Here is a 17,353-nt window from a genome sequence, read left to right on the forward strand (position 1 = left end):
TATAAGTCGACCCGAATATAAGCCGAGGCACCTAATTTTACACAAAAAACTGGGAAAACTTATTGACTCGAGTATAAGCCGAGGGTGGGAAATGCAGCAGCTACTGGTAAATTTCAAAAATAAAAATAATTAATTTGGGAAACGATCTCACTATCATGAAAGGTTTAATTGATTCACTAACCCAAAAGAAGAAGATGATGATGACAGCGGGAGGCAGGAGTCACTCTCTTCCCCTCCCTCGGAGGCCCCCTGAGTCAGGAGTCACTACCGCCGGCGTGGCCCCAGTCCCGCCGCCTCGGGAAGGGAAAGGCAAAGCGCTTTTTGCCTTTCCCTTCCCGGCTGAGCTGTTGGGAGTCGCTGCCGCCGGAGGCCGCGACTCCACACCATTTTTTTTTTCAGAGGGAATCTGACTTGAGTATAAGCCGAGGGGATTTTTTCAGCACAAAAAATGGGCTGAAAAACTCGGCTTATACTCGAGTATATACAGTAAAGATTCCTGGCTGTGTTGTATTTTGCTATTTCACCACAAGAGGGAGGCAAAGACCAGAATATTGCTCCGAAGCCATCAGGGGAAACGAAACAACCAGTTCATAAATGCATGGCACAACATAGGAGAATAAACCCATCGGGATAAGATTCAGCCGGACATCTGCATTTAAAAGACAAAGGCCGCTCTTTTGAAGACAGCAAAGTCCACATTTTGGACTGAGAGGACGGCTGGTTTGAAAGAGGGGCCCAAGAGGGCATCTATGCCAAAATTGGACAGCCCTCCCTCAACAGAGGGGGAGGGATAGGACATCATCAATCTACAGTCTACAACAGCATGATTCTTTTAGCAGTTCCAAGAAGGCTCCACACCCATTTGCACCACTCAGGTGACCCTGAGGACACTGATAAACCTCCAAGTGGCCTCAAGGACCCTCTAAAAAGATGCAAATGACCAGCTGTCTGCAAGGAGTATAAATCCTTCCATTCCCCACCATTCGGTCAGAGCTGAAGAAGCTTCTTGGATGGGAAGTGAAACGTCTTCAAAGAAAAACCAGAAAATCCAGTTGCCTCTTGATAAAAAGCATTTTTGGGATAACCATACCCTGGATGACTGAGAATCTTTTTTTTTTTTATAATAAAGTTTTATTTGGGTTTTCACACACAAAATACAAGTAAAACATCTTTTTTGAAAATAGCATGGTCCCAGGTTGTACTTCTTTATACAGACACAAAACTCAATTTCATGCTCCTTTTTGTATTCTATTCCATATCTTATACTATTTTACATTTTCTATATAGTTTTTCCCCTCTTTTAATTTTTTCAATTTTATTTTGATTATCTCATCTCAATTCAAATCATTATATTTATACTTTTGTCTGTTGTGTTTCAATTTCATATTATCTTTTCTCATTAAACAAATTTTCTCCTGTAGTTACTAATTGGAGTATGACACCTTTATATCTTTTAATTACATCCATTCAACTCTTATTTAAACTTCAATATATACCTCAAGTTTATGACCTTCAATATAATACATAATACATAACTTCCAATCGAATTCTGCTTGGCACATTCTTATAATACACACTATATTCTTTTTTTTTAAAAAAAGAAAGATTGTAAATATATGTAATTATAAACCCTCATTCCATTCCAGTTCAGTTCTATCATTAATAATCATTAAAACCATAACATCTTTAACACTTCTTTTCAATTAAATATCATACTTCCTTAAAAACACATATAATCTCCATAATTAATTTTTCCCTTATTTCTCTTCACATAAGTTTTATAAATCATTAAATATACCTTTTGTTACATTTATTTATTGACAAGCATTCCACTGAATTACGATAGTTATCAGACATTTTAATCATACATTGTTTCATATTTTCTAAAATTATTTCTGCTTCTAATATAACCATACTATCTTATGTACCTTTGCAGAATCCCTTTTTCCATTAAGTTTTCACCCATTATCTCTAAATAGGCCCTGTTTCTCTATATTTTGCTTCTGTCCTTTATAACTTCTTTTCCTTTCTTTCTTCCCTCTCATCTTCTCCCTCCCCTTTTTACCCCCTTGTCTCTCTAGTTCTAATTCTCTCTTCTGCATTTCCCTCTTCTGTTGCTTTCTGATTTTATACTTATTTTTCACTCTATTGTTTTTTGGGGTTGTTTTTCCCAATCTTAAACTTTCCATTCTCTTTCTCCCCTTTCCTTTTTTCCCCCCATCTAAGATTACTTGTTCATTAAAGATGGCTTCTTCTTTGTCGCAATCTTCTTGTTCTGCAGGCATTTCTTGTTGTTTCTCATAATTCCAAATCTCCATTTTTAAAAACTGAAATATGAAGCCAAAAGAACCTCTCCCTTCTTGTGCATCTTCTTTGTACTTTTTAAGTTCCATTTTCAGTTCTTCTAAAAGTGGAGCCATTTTAAAAGGTTTTAAACAACCACCCGAATGATTTTAGTCATTCAAAACAATAACCAAGAATCCAGAAATCATCAAGTAATCCAGATAGTCCTAAGTTATATCTTCTTATTTCTTTTTTGACTTTCTCTTCCTGGGGTTTTTGTTGCGATATTTCAGTTAGAATGTATCTTTTGGAAGTCTTGTTGAGATTTTGCTGTAAATTCTTTTTTAATTCCAGGCAGTCTCCTCCCTTCCAGATCCTGCCCCTTTATTCTTCCTCTCTCCTTTCCTGTTTTCAAAAGCTTTTAATTATCCAGAAATATTTATTATCCCTTTGACTTTTTATTTTCAGCATTAAATGCCTATTGATGTCAAAGTGGATTTCCCCCCCAATTTCTTGCTTAAGTCTCTTAGCTGTCAGTATAGGAAAAGGAGAAAACCAAATCTTTTCCCTTTTCTCTCTCCTTCACAGCTTAAAAATCTTCTTAGGGAACAATGTTATTGTTTTTTAACAGTTTCAATTCCAGGGTACCTTATTTGTTGCTTTTGCTGTTTGACCCGGTCAACCAAAACTTTCTCTTCTTATCTTCCTCCTGCACATTCTTTTCCGGTCGAGTTCTTCTTTGTGGTGGCCATTTCTGACCACCGCTGCAACCGCCTTCGGGAAAGGGAGTAATGGCCAGCTGGGGAGGAGAGATGCGGCTCTCCTCAACCGTGCTGGCAGTCTCCCCCCTCTTCACCACCTCTACGGTGTGGCTTAACCCCGAAACCAGCTGGCTTGGGGCGCTCCAGCGGCGAGCACAGATCGAAGCCTCGCAGAGACGAGGTCTTGGTCTGTCGCTGAAGAAGCTCAAACCGGAAGTCCGATGACTGAGAATCTTTATAGACTCCTTAGCCATCAATTTAACAGAATTATTCTGTACACAATAAACCTGTAGTGGTGCTGTTAGACCACAAGAGGGAGCCAAATACTTAAAACATTGCCTGTAAACTGCTAATTTAACAGAATAAGCCTCACAATACAGTTTTTTTGTGTCAGTTTGCAAATTATCACACATGGTTACTAGAAGAAAACAAGAAAGGAGATGTTCAGCTTTCCCATAAGACGTATTTTGGAAGAATACTCAAGGAAACTCTTCAAGTAATTCAGGCCATGGAAGCTAATGTGGAAGTTGTGGGAGCTTCGTCACTTGAGACTTTCAAGAAGAGATTGGACTGCCATTTGTCAGAAATGGTGTAGGGTCTTCTGTTGGGCGGGGGGTTGGACTAGATGATCTACAAGGTCCCTTCCAACTCTGTTAATCTGTAAATCTGCAAAGATTGAAGTAGAGATTGATAGGCTCACAAAGGAACTTTGTGAGGTGACTCTTCAGCTTACTAGAGAAGTTAAACAGATAAATGATGGAGTGGATTTTTGGAGCATAAAATAGAGAAGAGAGACATTCAATACGAAGCTGAGTTGGACAAGAAATCCTATTGAAATTACAGAACTAGGAACTTCAGCTATGGGTTCTGAACTGCCCATGGATTGGGAGAAGATATATGATCAGGAATGATCAAATGGCTCGAATAGTAGCTCAAGTGGGAAGCAAAAAATAAAAAAAAAATGAATTAGAAATATATAAGATATACGGAATAAATTCCCACCTTCCACAATCAGGAAAGTTCTGAGGGATGCATTTATCTACTTTGTAAGAAGAAGAACAAGTTTGAGATTGTCACTTTAAATCGACATTGAAAATTGATAAGGTGGACATAATCGTCCTGAATGAAATCTCTGTTAGAATTTCAAGAAAGAGGAAAACCTACGTCTTCCCAACAGATACCATATTTTTTGGAGTATAAGATGCTCCGAAGTATAAGATGCACCTAGCTTTTAGGGAGGAAAACCAGAAAAAAACAAAATCTGCCTCTGCCTCCCAGCAATTTGCCTCCTTGCAGCAAACAGCAAACAGCCCGGTCAGTTTCAGCACAGCCTGATTAGCACCAGCAGCTGATTGTACGTTGGATTGGCCTCCTGACGATCAGCTGTTTCAGGCTGCAGGGATCGCCATCGCCTTTTGCTGCCTCCGCGCGTCCCATTTTTGGCCCATTCCAGGCGGCAGGGATCAGAACGGGCTGAAAAATGGAGCATGCGGAGGCCAAAAATGGGATGCGGAGGACGAAAACGTTTGTCCCAAAGATGCTTTTTCAAAAGGCGACTGGATTTTATTTTTTCCTTGAAGACGTTTCGCTTCTCATTCGAGAAGCTTCTTCAGAACTGAAGAAGGATGAACAGAACTGAACTTTTCGGATGAGAAGCGAAACGTCTTCAAGGAAAAAAAAAAGAAAAAGCACCTTGGGACAATCCATTTTAAGATAGATTCATTTTAGTCACAGACATGGCAAAACAATGCGAGGTTTATTATTTATTTTTTAATCTCCATGTTGATTTTATAAGCTGATAAGGTTATATGTTTGAGAGAGTGAAGCATTTTAGAAACATTATTATCGATTCATTAACTGTATCATTTCTCATCCTGAAAAATCTGTCAGGAACAGGAATTCCTAACTTGAACTTCCAGATTATTGGACTACGTGGGGTTTTCCTGGAACAATATTTTTTCATTGTTGCATCCAACGTCTATGGGAGATTCTCAGCCATCCAGGTCATGGTTGTCCCAAAGGTGTTTTTTTTTTTTTTTTCCAAAAGGCGACTGGACTTTCTGGCTTTTCCTTGAAGATGTTTTGCTTCTCATCCAAGAAGCTTCTTCAGTTCTGACTGTTACATCCGACCTTCTTTATTAGGAGAAAGGAAGAGTTGGAAAGGATGACTACTTTGTTCAGGAAAAGCGTGATGCAGAGAAGAAGAAGGGAATGTTGCGGTGAGCCTGGGGAGATTAAAAAAAAACCCAGTGGATTGTTTTCTTGGGTTAGCTTGGGTAAGATGGGCGGCAAAATAAATTTTACAAACAAAATAAAATAACCAGGTAGCAACCCCCACTGATCAATATATTACACCAACTCTCTGGGTCCTCATTTTAGTGACCTCAGAAGGATGGAAGTCTGAGTCAACTTTTTGCTGGTCAGAATCGAACTCCTGGCAGTGAACACAGCTTACAATACTGCATTCTAAGCACTACGCCATCACAGATGTAGATATAAAAAATAATAACAATCTTTTTACACAGATGTGGAACATACTGATTTTCTTCTCTTTAAAAAACCACCACCACTTCTTCCAAGGCATCTTACAAACCTCGTCCTCATCCCATCCGAAACCTATTTTTGCTTACATCCAAGAAGGAAAGGAAATGATAGCTGATTTTTAATAGAATTGATTGATTTTTATAAACCCTTCCCTATTGGAAACTCATTCAGCAGTCTTCACTCCTTAGAATGAATATTGCTCCTTTCTAAATCTACAATTTGCTTCACAAAAATTAACACTTCCTCCCCTCTCTCTTTATGTCCTGTTTTTTTTTAAAATAACCTTTATTGAAAATTTAAAACATTAAAATACAAAATACAATACAGGTTTTTAAAATGAAAATGTTGTGTATATTACAATCCATTTTGACAGTACTTACATTTAAACTATTATTCCAGTGTGTATTTTATACTCCTAATTGTTCCTATATATACAGTATATATACCTCTATCTTTCTAAACTATGCATTCCTTATTTATTTGATTGCTTGTTTCTATTATTTAATCCAAAGATACCAATTTTCCCAAACTGTATAATAATTGAGTCTTCCTTCTCTTTTAAATCTAATGTATGTTTGTCCATTTCCGCGCAATAGAAAATCTTTTGGGTTATTAAGCCATCTGTTGGCATAGAATCTCTTTTCCAACATGTGCAAGTGCTAATCTCACCGCTATAATTATATGTAGGATTAGATATTTTATCTCTTTCATATAATTCCCTTTGATAATTCCCAGAAGAAATATTTCTGTGTTAAATTCTATTTGGACTTTTGTAATTTCCTGTAACCATTTTCATATTTTGGTCCAATATTTCTTAATTTTTCGGACATAGCCACCACACGTGAAAGAAGGTATTCCTATTTTTATAACTCCAACCTAATTCCAAAATGGCTCAATGGACAAGATCTCCAATCTTCTCCAACATCTTAATTCTTTGATGGGGTTGCAGTCTGGTGCATTGACAGGACTTTGTTATGAAGAGAAAATGCAACAGAGAACACAAAATATTCCCAGGAAGGGGCTCAGAATATCACAAGTCCTTCCTTCTTAAGGTTCGGTATCTTAAAACCATAAGTGTATGAAAGAAAGACCCTTTAAATCATGATGTATTAAAGAGTAATACAATCTAATCTTTAAAAGAACAATCTGAAAAACAAAGGGAAACCAGAGGTGGTGAATTCAACAGGTTCCTGGCCAGTTCTGGAGAACCAGTAGTGGAAATTTTGAGTGGTTAGGAGAACCGGCAAATCCCACCTTGTACTGGCCCCGCCCCCCTCAATTCTCCGCCTCCTGAGTCCCAGGTGATTGGCTGGGTCTTCTTTGGTTGCCCTGCACAGGAGAACGGAGCTGGAAAGCAGGTTAGTAGAGTGGGGAAGGAATGGGGACTTTGCAGTATATCCTTCCCCTGCCACGCCCACCAAGCCACACCTACAGAACCAGTAGTAAGATTTTTTGAATCCCACCACTGGGAAAAAACCTGCAAAAGTGTAAATTAGCGAATTTTCAGAAGAAAACAAAAGACATTTACTTCCTTCAAGTTGTCGCGTAATGAAGAGCATGGTGGTTTTGTTGACCAGAAACTGCTGGACCTGGCAAAGGAAAATGGAAATGTTTCTGTCTTCGGTGGCCATCCTCTTGAGGTTGCTCTTGAGGGAAAAGGTCCCGTCAGGATTTGAGGTCTTCGGGCCAACCGTTCCTTTTCTGCTTGGGGCATCCTTGGCAAACAGCTCTACTGTTGCATCTTCTGGATAAAAAAAGCTTTCTGCATTGCAAGTGACCGTCACTGAGGTGTTCAACTGGACAGGAGAAGGTGGGTTGATCTCAAGATGCACCTTGGGAGGAACTGAGCAAAGAGAGCCAAAGAGGTCATTCAAAAGAGCCTCAAATTCATGCTCACAGTCCCAAGTGATTCTGTTCTTCCAATGGTGGCATGTGGGAAATAATTCCAGGACAAGTAGGATTAAAATATATCTCACCTATTTGGAACTCTACTCAACTTGACCCGGTCTTACTTTCTTTTGGGACTCAAAAGAAGCATGTCAGTCTGTGCTCCATTTGAAATCCAAGAAAGAAATACTCAGACTCCAGTGATTAGAGCAAAGTTTTTTCTTTTACTAAATTTCAAAGTGGAAGCTACAGAGAAGATTCTGAATCTAAAGGATTTGGCACGCAGATCACATATACAAAGGGATGGAGTTGTTCCCACCCCCCAAAGTCCAGAAGATTCTTCCAATTAAAAGTTCTGAATATGATCATGTGGGCATCTTCAGGTGGTGATGAGGCCTCTGTCCGTTGACCTTGACATATTTTGATAAAACTTCGCAGCTGCGCAAAAGGGAAAGAAAGCTAGCAAGGAAATGGAAAGTTAAAGACAAGAATTTATACACCCCCTCCCTTTCTTACCCACAGTAAAGGAATGTAACACCTCCAGCTCTCTTCCCTTCCAAGTCTCCCCTCCTCCCGTTGCTAATAACAGCCGAAAGAAAGAAAGCAGTGAGCATAGTAGCAGAGAAGATGCAGAAGATATCTTGATGCTGACAAAGCACCAGGTCTTATTTTGGGGGGGATGTCTTCCCCACTTACCTTAGGACCACTGCAGCCTGGCCCCCTGCACCCTGACACCTGTCGCGCTGTTGCTTGACTTCTTCTGCAGCTGTTTGCAGCCGCTCGCAAAAGGAAGCCACATGGCCCATGTGCCATGTGCCGGTGCCACAGCACATGGCATGACACAACGAGGCTCATCATGCCGGTGCCGCTGTTCATGGCAGGAGGCTGCATGGTTTGTTGTGCCATTGCATTCATGAACGACAGCACTACCACAACGTGCCATGGGGCATCCTGTTGTAAGTGGTGGCACTGGCGCATGTCATAGTCACAAGCGGCCGCAGAAGCCATGCAGCAGCGTGACAGGTGTTGGGACATGGGAGGCCTGGCTGCAGCAGTCCTAAGGTAAGCGGTGCGGGGCACATGGGGCATCTCCATTCCACCACCACCACCCTAGCTTGATTTTTATGCATGCACCTGTCAGCTCATAAAATATGTCTATGGTCTTTTTAGAATTGCCAACAGAAAGAGAGGGGGGAGCAGTGCGGCAACTTGCAACCGAAACTGCATTCCATACATGTTTTCAAAGATAGTAACTAGGTGACCGAAGTTTCTGCCGTGCAAAATTCTAACTGGAGAGCATGATTGATGACTCTGGGCTATGGAGGTGTCCCATTGGAGAATAGGAATTACGATACACCCAGGGAGTGGGGGGAAACCAGGGTCAAGGGTGACAATGAAGGATGTGTCTCAGTGTCGGCTACACCCAGGCAGTGCCGGACATGTTAACTCCCAATAAATCCTTTTGGAGTTTTGGAAGTTTGGCTCGAGATTCATGATTTAAATGGGGGGTAACTGCCGGAATCCTGACAGCCCCTACCTCGTACAACCAGATGGTGGGCAGGGCTTAACCAGGGCTTATTTTGGGTGGTGGGATAGGGCTTATATTAGGTGCAGGTGTGAAAACCATGCAGTTGATCTTCACCTGGTGCTGACCAATTCTTGATCTTCTTTGCTCTTTTCTCTGCCGTTTCTGTTGTTATTACTAATTCTTTCATTTCAACTTTTTTTTTTATTCTTATCCACCTCTTTTAACCAAGCTGCATCCTTGTTGTATTTCTTTCAGTTATACCCTATCTGTGCCCAGAACTGCATTGTTTCTTCCTTGTCTGAAATTGTATAAGGTCTCCAACTAGAACAGGGGGTTGGACTAGAAGATCTCTAAACTCCCTTACAATGGTGTTACTCTGTTTGTGCTGGTTAGACAGTATATAGTTAGTTGGGAATTGGGAGCTATCCAATTAAGGGAATGCTTCATTGGAAATGTAGTTAATGCCAACATAACTGTGAGTTATACCTTGAGGATGCCTAATATAATCCAATAAAAAAAAAAACTTTGTATGGAAGCCTTTGTAGTGTTTAACTAATTGTCTCTACATTCAGCCAGAAAATTAGAGAGACAAGCACACTGTTATTCTGCCTCAGGAAAACAGACTCAGAAAAGTGAATTTGGTTCCTTATGTTGTAAATGGGATATTCCTCCATGCTAGATCTTGTAACTTCCAACTCGATGAATCATATCTATTTATAACATGCCCAGGGCCTTTTTTTTTTTTTTTTTTTTTAGTAATAATGCTAATGTTTGCCATGGCATACATCTTCCTTTTCAGATGCCTTTTTTTTTAAAAAAAAAAATGCCATTGGGTCATCTATATTTATTGCTCATATAGATTGAGCAATATTTGTATGCCAAAATTCACCCTTTGTCATTTCTTCCTCTATCCCATGTTGTAATCTTCTCATTGTATAAAGACTTTTCAGTTCCCACCTACTTATTTGGAAGTTAGTCACATACAGGGATGCACAGAATTTGGTAATTTTAAAAGGTGATAAAGATAATCTCTCTATATAAAAATGTGTGTGTGTGTGTGTGTGTGTGTGTGTGTGTGTGTGTGTTCCAACATAACTCTGGGACCGCCTCAAGCAATTTCAACCAAACTTAGTACACAGATGACTTACTCTCTGGAAACAAATGCTGTGGGGTAAGACACCCCTAACACCCCTCGGGGTGTGTGTTCTGTTAAGATACAGCCTGTCATGCCTTAAAATGGCTTCTACTGTACAACACGGTGGACTTGCCATAGTAACGGCTTCACAGTAATCCACAAGGGGTCTCTATTGAGAGTTTTCGCAGCGATAATTCTGCGCTAGAAAAACAAACGCAGATGGCTGATGCTTCATTGAACATCTTTATAAACACAATAAGATTTTATAAATCCGTTGTAGATTTCTCCAACGTGGAGCAAACTCAAACAGAAACCTGTTGCAAGTTCAGAGCAGAGCTCCAGTTTTCAGCAAGCAAGCAATTTAGTTTCATCTTCAATAGACAGACTCAGAGCTTAACATAGCTTCAGAGCTGCAGAGCTCAACATAGCTGCAGAGTTGCAGAGCTTAACAATAGAGTCACGCCTAGGCTACTTCTAGTTTCAGTTTCCAAACAACCTTCATTGGCTGATTTAGTTAATATGCCTATTCACTGGCTGACTTTGTTACCAAGCTCTATTCCAGTTCATGAATATACTGACAGGCTCTCTCTCAGCCCTGCAAGGAAACGTCAGGTGATTGGTCAAGTGCAATAAAAAAAAATGAAACACCAGCATAGACATAGAAACTCCCATGGAAAGGAATAGAAGACTTGTAATGCTGCGCGAGAGACAGTACAACAGCGTGAGTTTCGACCACACTATTTTCCTGTCTGATAAAGGATTGGGATAAATAAATACCAGGGCAATGCCAGGTTATTGGCTAGTATAAGATAAAAATTGAAATTTCCTCGTGCACTCTGATTGCTAACATCAAGGTGCAAGAAATCAGGAGCCAGGATAGCATTCAAAAGTCCCACACGTTTATTTCATGTTACCTTTATACAAGAATCTCATCTACCAATGGTCAAGATGAATTGGTACCAAATATAAGTCGACAGACTTCTGGATTTAGGTAAACGTAGATAAGATTGTCACTTTTTACTGAGAATTCACAAGGTGGGTGCTATATGGAACAAAACTGACTGAATGTGGATGTTCTGCTTTGGGTACCACAAAACCCCCCTCCCAGAAGGGAACAAGGGAAACAAATTGTGAAGAGAGGGTGTGACAATCCTGCAGACCCTGTTCAAACATCACTTATATGCTATGTCCTGGATAGAAGGGAGTGAACTGCCAATAATCTGCCAATAAATAAGAAGATCAAGAAAGATAAAATGTTTTGCTCAATTTATAAAAGCGAAATATCTCTCATGCATCATCACAAAAATCTCTAGAACCGTAAAGCCTACAAACTTGAAATTTGGCCTGTATGTTCCTCTTGGCTTCTAGGGGCTCACTAAAAAAGGATTTTTCGAAATGACCATCAGAGCATTTAGAGTACTTCCTATATTGTTATTATTAACACGCTCTGATGCTAAGGAGTTCTACTCCCTTTCCCCACCTGAAAATAAATCTGCTCCAAATGCAAAACACAAGCAGAGGAGAGGAGTTTCAGTTTCAGTTTTAGTTTCACAGCACCAAGCAGATTTAGTACAGAACAGCTGAGCTAAGCCACGCCCAGGCTCCTTGCTGTCTCCTTCTTGCTCGCACAGCAAATACTGTTTCACTTTCCAAACAGCCCTCCACTCTCTCACACTCTGACAGGACACAAGCCAGATGAATACTGATGGATGCTGGTAGGCAGAAGCAGATTTCCCCCCCTTATTTTCCTCCCCAAAAACTAAGCCCGACCAAATAGTTTTGTAGCGAAGCACAAAATACATTCCCAATATGCCATGATAAGATTTTGAAAGAAAAAGGAAAAGTGAACAAGCTTGAGATTGTCACTTTAAATCTAAACTGAAAATTGAGAATGTGGACATAATCAGAGGCACAGTGATGCCAAATCTATGGAGCATTTGACGCCACCTTTAGGCTCAGCCTAGTCAACAGCTAAGTGTTTTCACTTTACCATCTTGTTTCCTCCCTGAGTGGTGTGGTGGCCTAGAGGTGGAACTCTTGCCTCACAATCAGGAGGTTGTGAGTTTGATCCCAGGTAGTGGCAGATATTTCTCTCTCTGGGCACACTGAGGCTGTATCTGCTGAACAAAACTCCACATTGGCAACAGGAAGGGCATCCGGCCATTAAAACACTCTGCTAGCTCCAATCAGTTGCCCAGACTCCACTCCGCAAGGGATGATGGGGTCATTAAATGAAGATGAGCTTAGTTCCTCCCTCCATAAATTGTTTTATAAGCTTTACCAAAGTTTAATTCCATGAGAGTCGTAGGTCCCAGATTTTGGATTCATTCTTAAGTTAGTCTAGTCGAGACACCCTGGTTTAAAATCTATCACTCTATGGTGCAGTGTTGCACCCAGTTAATGGTTACATACAGACAAAAGGGGACAGATTTAGTAGTATATAGATATATAGATGTAGATGTTGATAGGCAGAGTTGGGAAAGATGCAAAACAACCCACTTCAAAAATAGAATCCCAGATTTTAAAACAGGGGAGGGGGAATAGAGTAATTCTCCTTTGACAAAGTTGTGAGGTCAGGCCTGAAGGGTGACTTGGAAAACAATGGATTTTCTCAATCTCTTACTTCCTCTTCAACACTTAACAACTTTTCAATCAGGCCGTGGAAGGTGGCAATAACTGGTGGGCTCTGCTTGGACATTAGTTGGCCTTAAATTGACCCTACCAAGGAGCATAAGCAGAGATTAAACACCAAGATGACTACAAGGCCAACAACCAAGCAATGAGATGTCCCAATCTCAAAGAAACAAGCTAACAGGAAGCAACAGCCCACTCAAAGAACCGCCAGAAACACTTCCGCCAACAAGCAAGTGGACATAAACAGAGAGAAACCCCTCTAGCACTAATGATGTTCCATAGTTGGATAACAAAACATTTGCAGGAAACCAACAAAACTCAGAGAACATCAAGGATCGCACAGTTCTCCTCCTCCTTCTCCTCCTCCGCTGCACAAACCCCACCACTTCTAGCACTGATGATATTCCCTAGTTATGTAATGAAATGTCTGTAATACAACCAAGATCAGAGAGTAGCAAGGACTGCATTTTTCCATTTCCCAAGTTTTGAGTTACTAAGGAAGTGACCAATATCCAATCAAGGAGCTCATGGACATTCACAGAATAAATTCCCAATATGCCACAATGAGGAATGTTCCAAGGGATGCATTAGTACACTTTGAAAGATAAAGAAAAAGTTTGAGATTGTCACTTGAAATCTAAACTGCAAATTGATAATGTGGATATAATTGTCCCCCTTAGAATTTTTAGGAAGGCATTCCTTCCAGATACTTTGAAGCAGAGAAAGTTTTCATTTCATTGGACAAACTTGAAAAAGTGATGTTTCTTTATTGAGAGCAAAGATTTAGACTGAACACTACAGAAAAAAAACTAAGGAAGAAACCCCCCACTTAAGTTTAAACACAATCCTCAGACCCTGGTTGAGGATCGCTTATACTGTATATATCACACCCATATAAGTCCAATTAACTCCAATTAGCTCATTGAATTCAAATCGCTCCCTCAAGTTTATCCTCATGGAATAGATCTTTTTCTTCTCTTATTTTTGAATTTAATCAATAGTATTCTACAAACTTTGGGAATTATGCAGCATGACATAGAAAGACAGAAGCCATGCATTTACAAACTCATTATACATACAAGACTACCTTAAAGCTTTCTTTCAATACACATATCATAAAAATCCATCTTAACTAACTAAGTCACTAAATTTAGGACGTTCCCTCTAGCTTCTCTTCATAGGATGAAATCTTTTTCTTCTCAAGGGGGTCTATTCAAGTCTCTTTTCTCCAAGAAGTTCTCAGCTTTATTTATATCCATTAAAAAACGTACCAAAGTTGTTCTGTTATAAGTTGTAGATCAGGAGTGTCGAATTCAAGGCTGGGGCCTGGATCCAGCCCACGGGGTACTTAGATTTGGCCCAGGGGAATGCCCTAGTGCTTCTGCTAGCAAAAACAGGCTCCCGAGCTCTATTTTCAACTGGCATGGCCTCCTGCAACCCTTGGCCAGTGAAAATGGAGTGTCAGCTTTGGAAGCCATATTAGCACCAGACGCTTCCACGCTGCCACATTCTTGAGCGTGGGAAAATAATGGGAGGGGGGAATTTCTTGGAGTGTATGTGGTTAGACATAATAGCATTCTTCTTCTAAGTCAAGGTCATGTTATTTCTGCATCTGGGTGAGAGGACGTCTCAAGTCGGGATGGAGGGTGATTGGGGCATGTGATGCCATGAGGGGAGCAGGGGGTGGATTTGTAATTTTTTTACTTGTTGCAAGGAAACCCAAAACTTTCAAATTGAGATAGGTTGGCGGCCTTACATTCAAACAAGACACAAAAAAGACAATTTGGATTTTATACCACCTTTCAGAAATTAGATAAAATATTACAGGGAGGTGAAACAAAGATGATTACTAAAGTATATAACCACCTACTGGAATTCAAAATGGAGGAGGAGACGGTTAAAGAGACACGATAACGTGGGCCAAAAATTTCGGTTATACCATCGATTTGGACCAATGGGGACGATTATGGCAAACAAAGTACAAATTAATGCTATCGGTCTCCTATAAGTAGAATATTTATAAAATGTTTTATCGGTGGCAACTTCCAACCAGCGAGACTGGCCAAAATGTTCCCCAACCTGTCATCCAAACGTTGGAAATGCAACCATAGCCAGGGAACGAATTTTCACATGTGGTGGATGTGTCTCTAAGCACGAAAGTATTGGCTCAAAATCCGAGCATGGTTAGAGGAGTTAACAAAAACAAAAGATCCAATTCAAACGATTTGTAATTTTTTACTTGTTGCAAGGAAACCCGCAAGTTTCAGATCTGGGATTTCCCAGATGTGCCAGTTTACTACTCAAATAAAAAGAACCTTGGAGAGGATGTCTGTCTCGGAGTTATTTGTTGGAGTGGAGGTTTTCTGGAATGCTGATGTGGAGCTTGAGTTTCACTGGCTGAGGGTTGCAGGAGGCCGTTGCAGCTGAAACGGAGCTTAGTTTTGGCTGGCAGAGGGCTCGGGCCTCCACAGGTGTCCCCGACAGGAAGGATGTTGAGTTTGCCATGCCCCCCGGCCCCCCCAAGGTCAAACACAACCCTGATGCGGCCCTCAAGGAAATTATATTTGACACCCCTGTTGTAGATTAACCTGAAGGAAATCTTCACATATTAAATTTTTCTTCACTGAGATGTCTATCATATCCTTTCTTCTCAAAGAATTCTCGATCTTGTTAGTATCCACGGGGAAAAAGCCCCAGCCTGGCCTCTTGAGAGTTGTGGATTTACTTGGCATTCTTGTTCCAATTGCACCATCTGGGATAACAGAATAACAGTGTTGGAAGGGACCTTGGAGATCTTCTAGTCCAACCCCCTGCTCAAACAGGAGACCCTATAAAATTTCAGACAAATAGTTGTCCAATCTCTTCTTAAAAACCTCCAATGATGGTGCATCCATGATTTCTGAAGGCAAGCTGTTCCACTATTAGGAAATTCCTCCTTCATTCCAGGTTGCTTCTCTCCTTGATTAGTTTCCATCTGTTGATTCTTGTCTTGCTTTATGGTGCTTTGGAGAATAGCTTGACCCCCTCTTCTTTGGGGCAGCCCCTCAAATATTGGAACATCATATCACCCCGGTCCTTCTTTTCATTAAAGTAGACCTACTGAATTCCAGCAACCATTCTTGATATGTTTTATCCTCCAGCTCCCTAATCATCTTTGTTGCTCTTCTCTGCACTCTTTCTAGAGTCTCAACATCCTTTTTATATCATGGAGATCAAGTGACACCCTAACTTTCTTTCTATCCATAAATGTATTGAATGATATAATTCCCAGCAAACATTCCCCATCTATACAGACACAAGTATGGAACCTGGATATTTAACATTCTGTATCACTTCTTCATATTTCAAAAACATATATCTACAGCTCGAAATTAAATGATTTTTCTGTTTGGTCCTTTATAACCTCTGTAAACAAATACTTTTTATTTCTTTCCTAATCATTTAAATGCGTGTTGAAAGAACAGCTACTTTCGTTTTCTTGTTGTTGTTTTTTTAAAAGCAATCAGCATTTATGTCTATGTATACCAGAGGTCTCCAAACTTGGCAACTTTAAGACTTGTGGACTTCAACTCCCAGAATTCTCCAGCCAGCATATCTGGCTGAGGAACTCTGGGAGTTGAAGACCAAAAGTCTTGAAGTTGCCAAGTTTGGGGACCCCTGATTGTAGATTCTCAGTCATCCAGAACATGGTTGTCCCCAAGGTGCTTTTTGAAAAAGGTGACTGGATCAGTGGTGGGATTTATTTATTTTTTTTTACTACTGGTTCTGTGGGTGTGGCTTGGTTGGTGTGGCTAGGTGGGCATGTCCATGTGACTGGGTGGGTGTGGTTTATTTTTTGCTTTTTTGCAGCCACTCCCTCCACCCATTTTGGGGCCTTCTGGGCCTCAGAGGGGGGGGTTTGATCGGAGAAGGCTCCCCTGGAGCTCAGGAAGGCAAAAAATGGAGAGGGGGGGGGCTGAGTCCATCCCTCCATTATTTGCTTTCCTGGGCTTCAGCAAGGGGAATCCCAGCACAGCAGATCATATGAGGGGAAAAAAAGAAATACCTTAAGGCAGTGATCCCCAACCTTTTTTATGGCGTGGCCCGGTACCGACATCAGCTGGGCGCCGCCATCTTGTTTTGATGAAAAAGTGTTTCCGGTGAGCTTTCTACCCGGAAAAGCTCACCGGAAGCACTTTTTCATCAAAACAAGATGGCGGCGCCTAGCAAGCCAGCAGCCCGGTAGGACTTGTTCCACGGACCGGTACCGGTCCGCGGACCGGTGGTTGGGGACCCCTGCCTTAAGGGATGAGCATCAGGCAGGTGGGGTGACCGAGCATCACGCAGGTTGGGCAAGTGAGCCAGCAGCGATCGGGGCAAGTGAGCCAGCAGCAACTGGGTGACTAGGTTGGGGTCATGGCCAGCCAGAACTTATTACCGGTTCAGCAACCCATGCCAAGTTCTTGCTACCTGTTCATGTGAACCGGTACGAACCGGCTGAATACCACCACTGGACTGGATTTTGTTTTTCCTTGAAGACGTTTCACTTCTCATCCAAGAAGCTTCTTCAGTTCAGTCAGAATTGAAGAAGCTTTTCGGATG

Source organism: Notechis scutatus, chromosome 3 (genome assembly GCF_049901735.1).
Source record: "Notechis scutatus isolate UNSWTSFEM ecotype Mainland chromosome 3, rNotScu1.2, whole genome shotgun sequence".
Lineage (NCBI taxonomy): Eukaryota > Metazoa > Chordata > Lepidosauria > Squamata > Elapidae > Notechis > Notechis scutatus.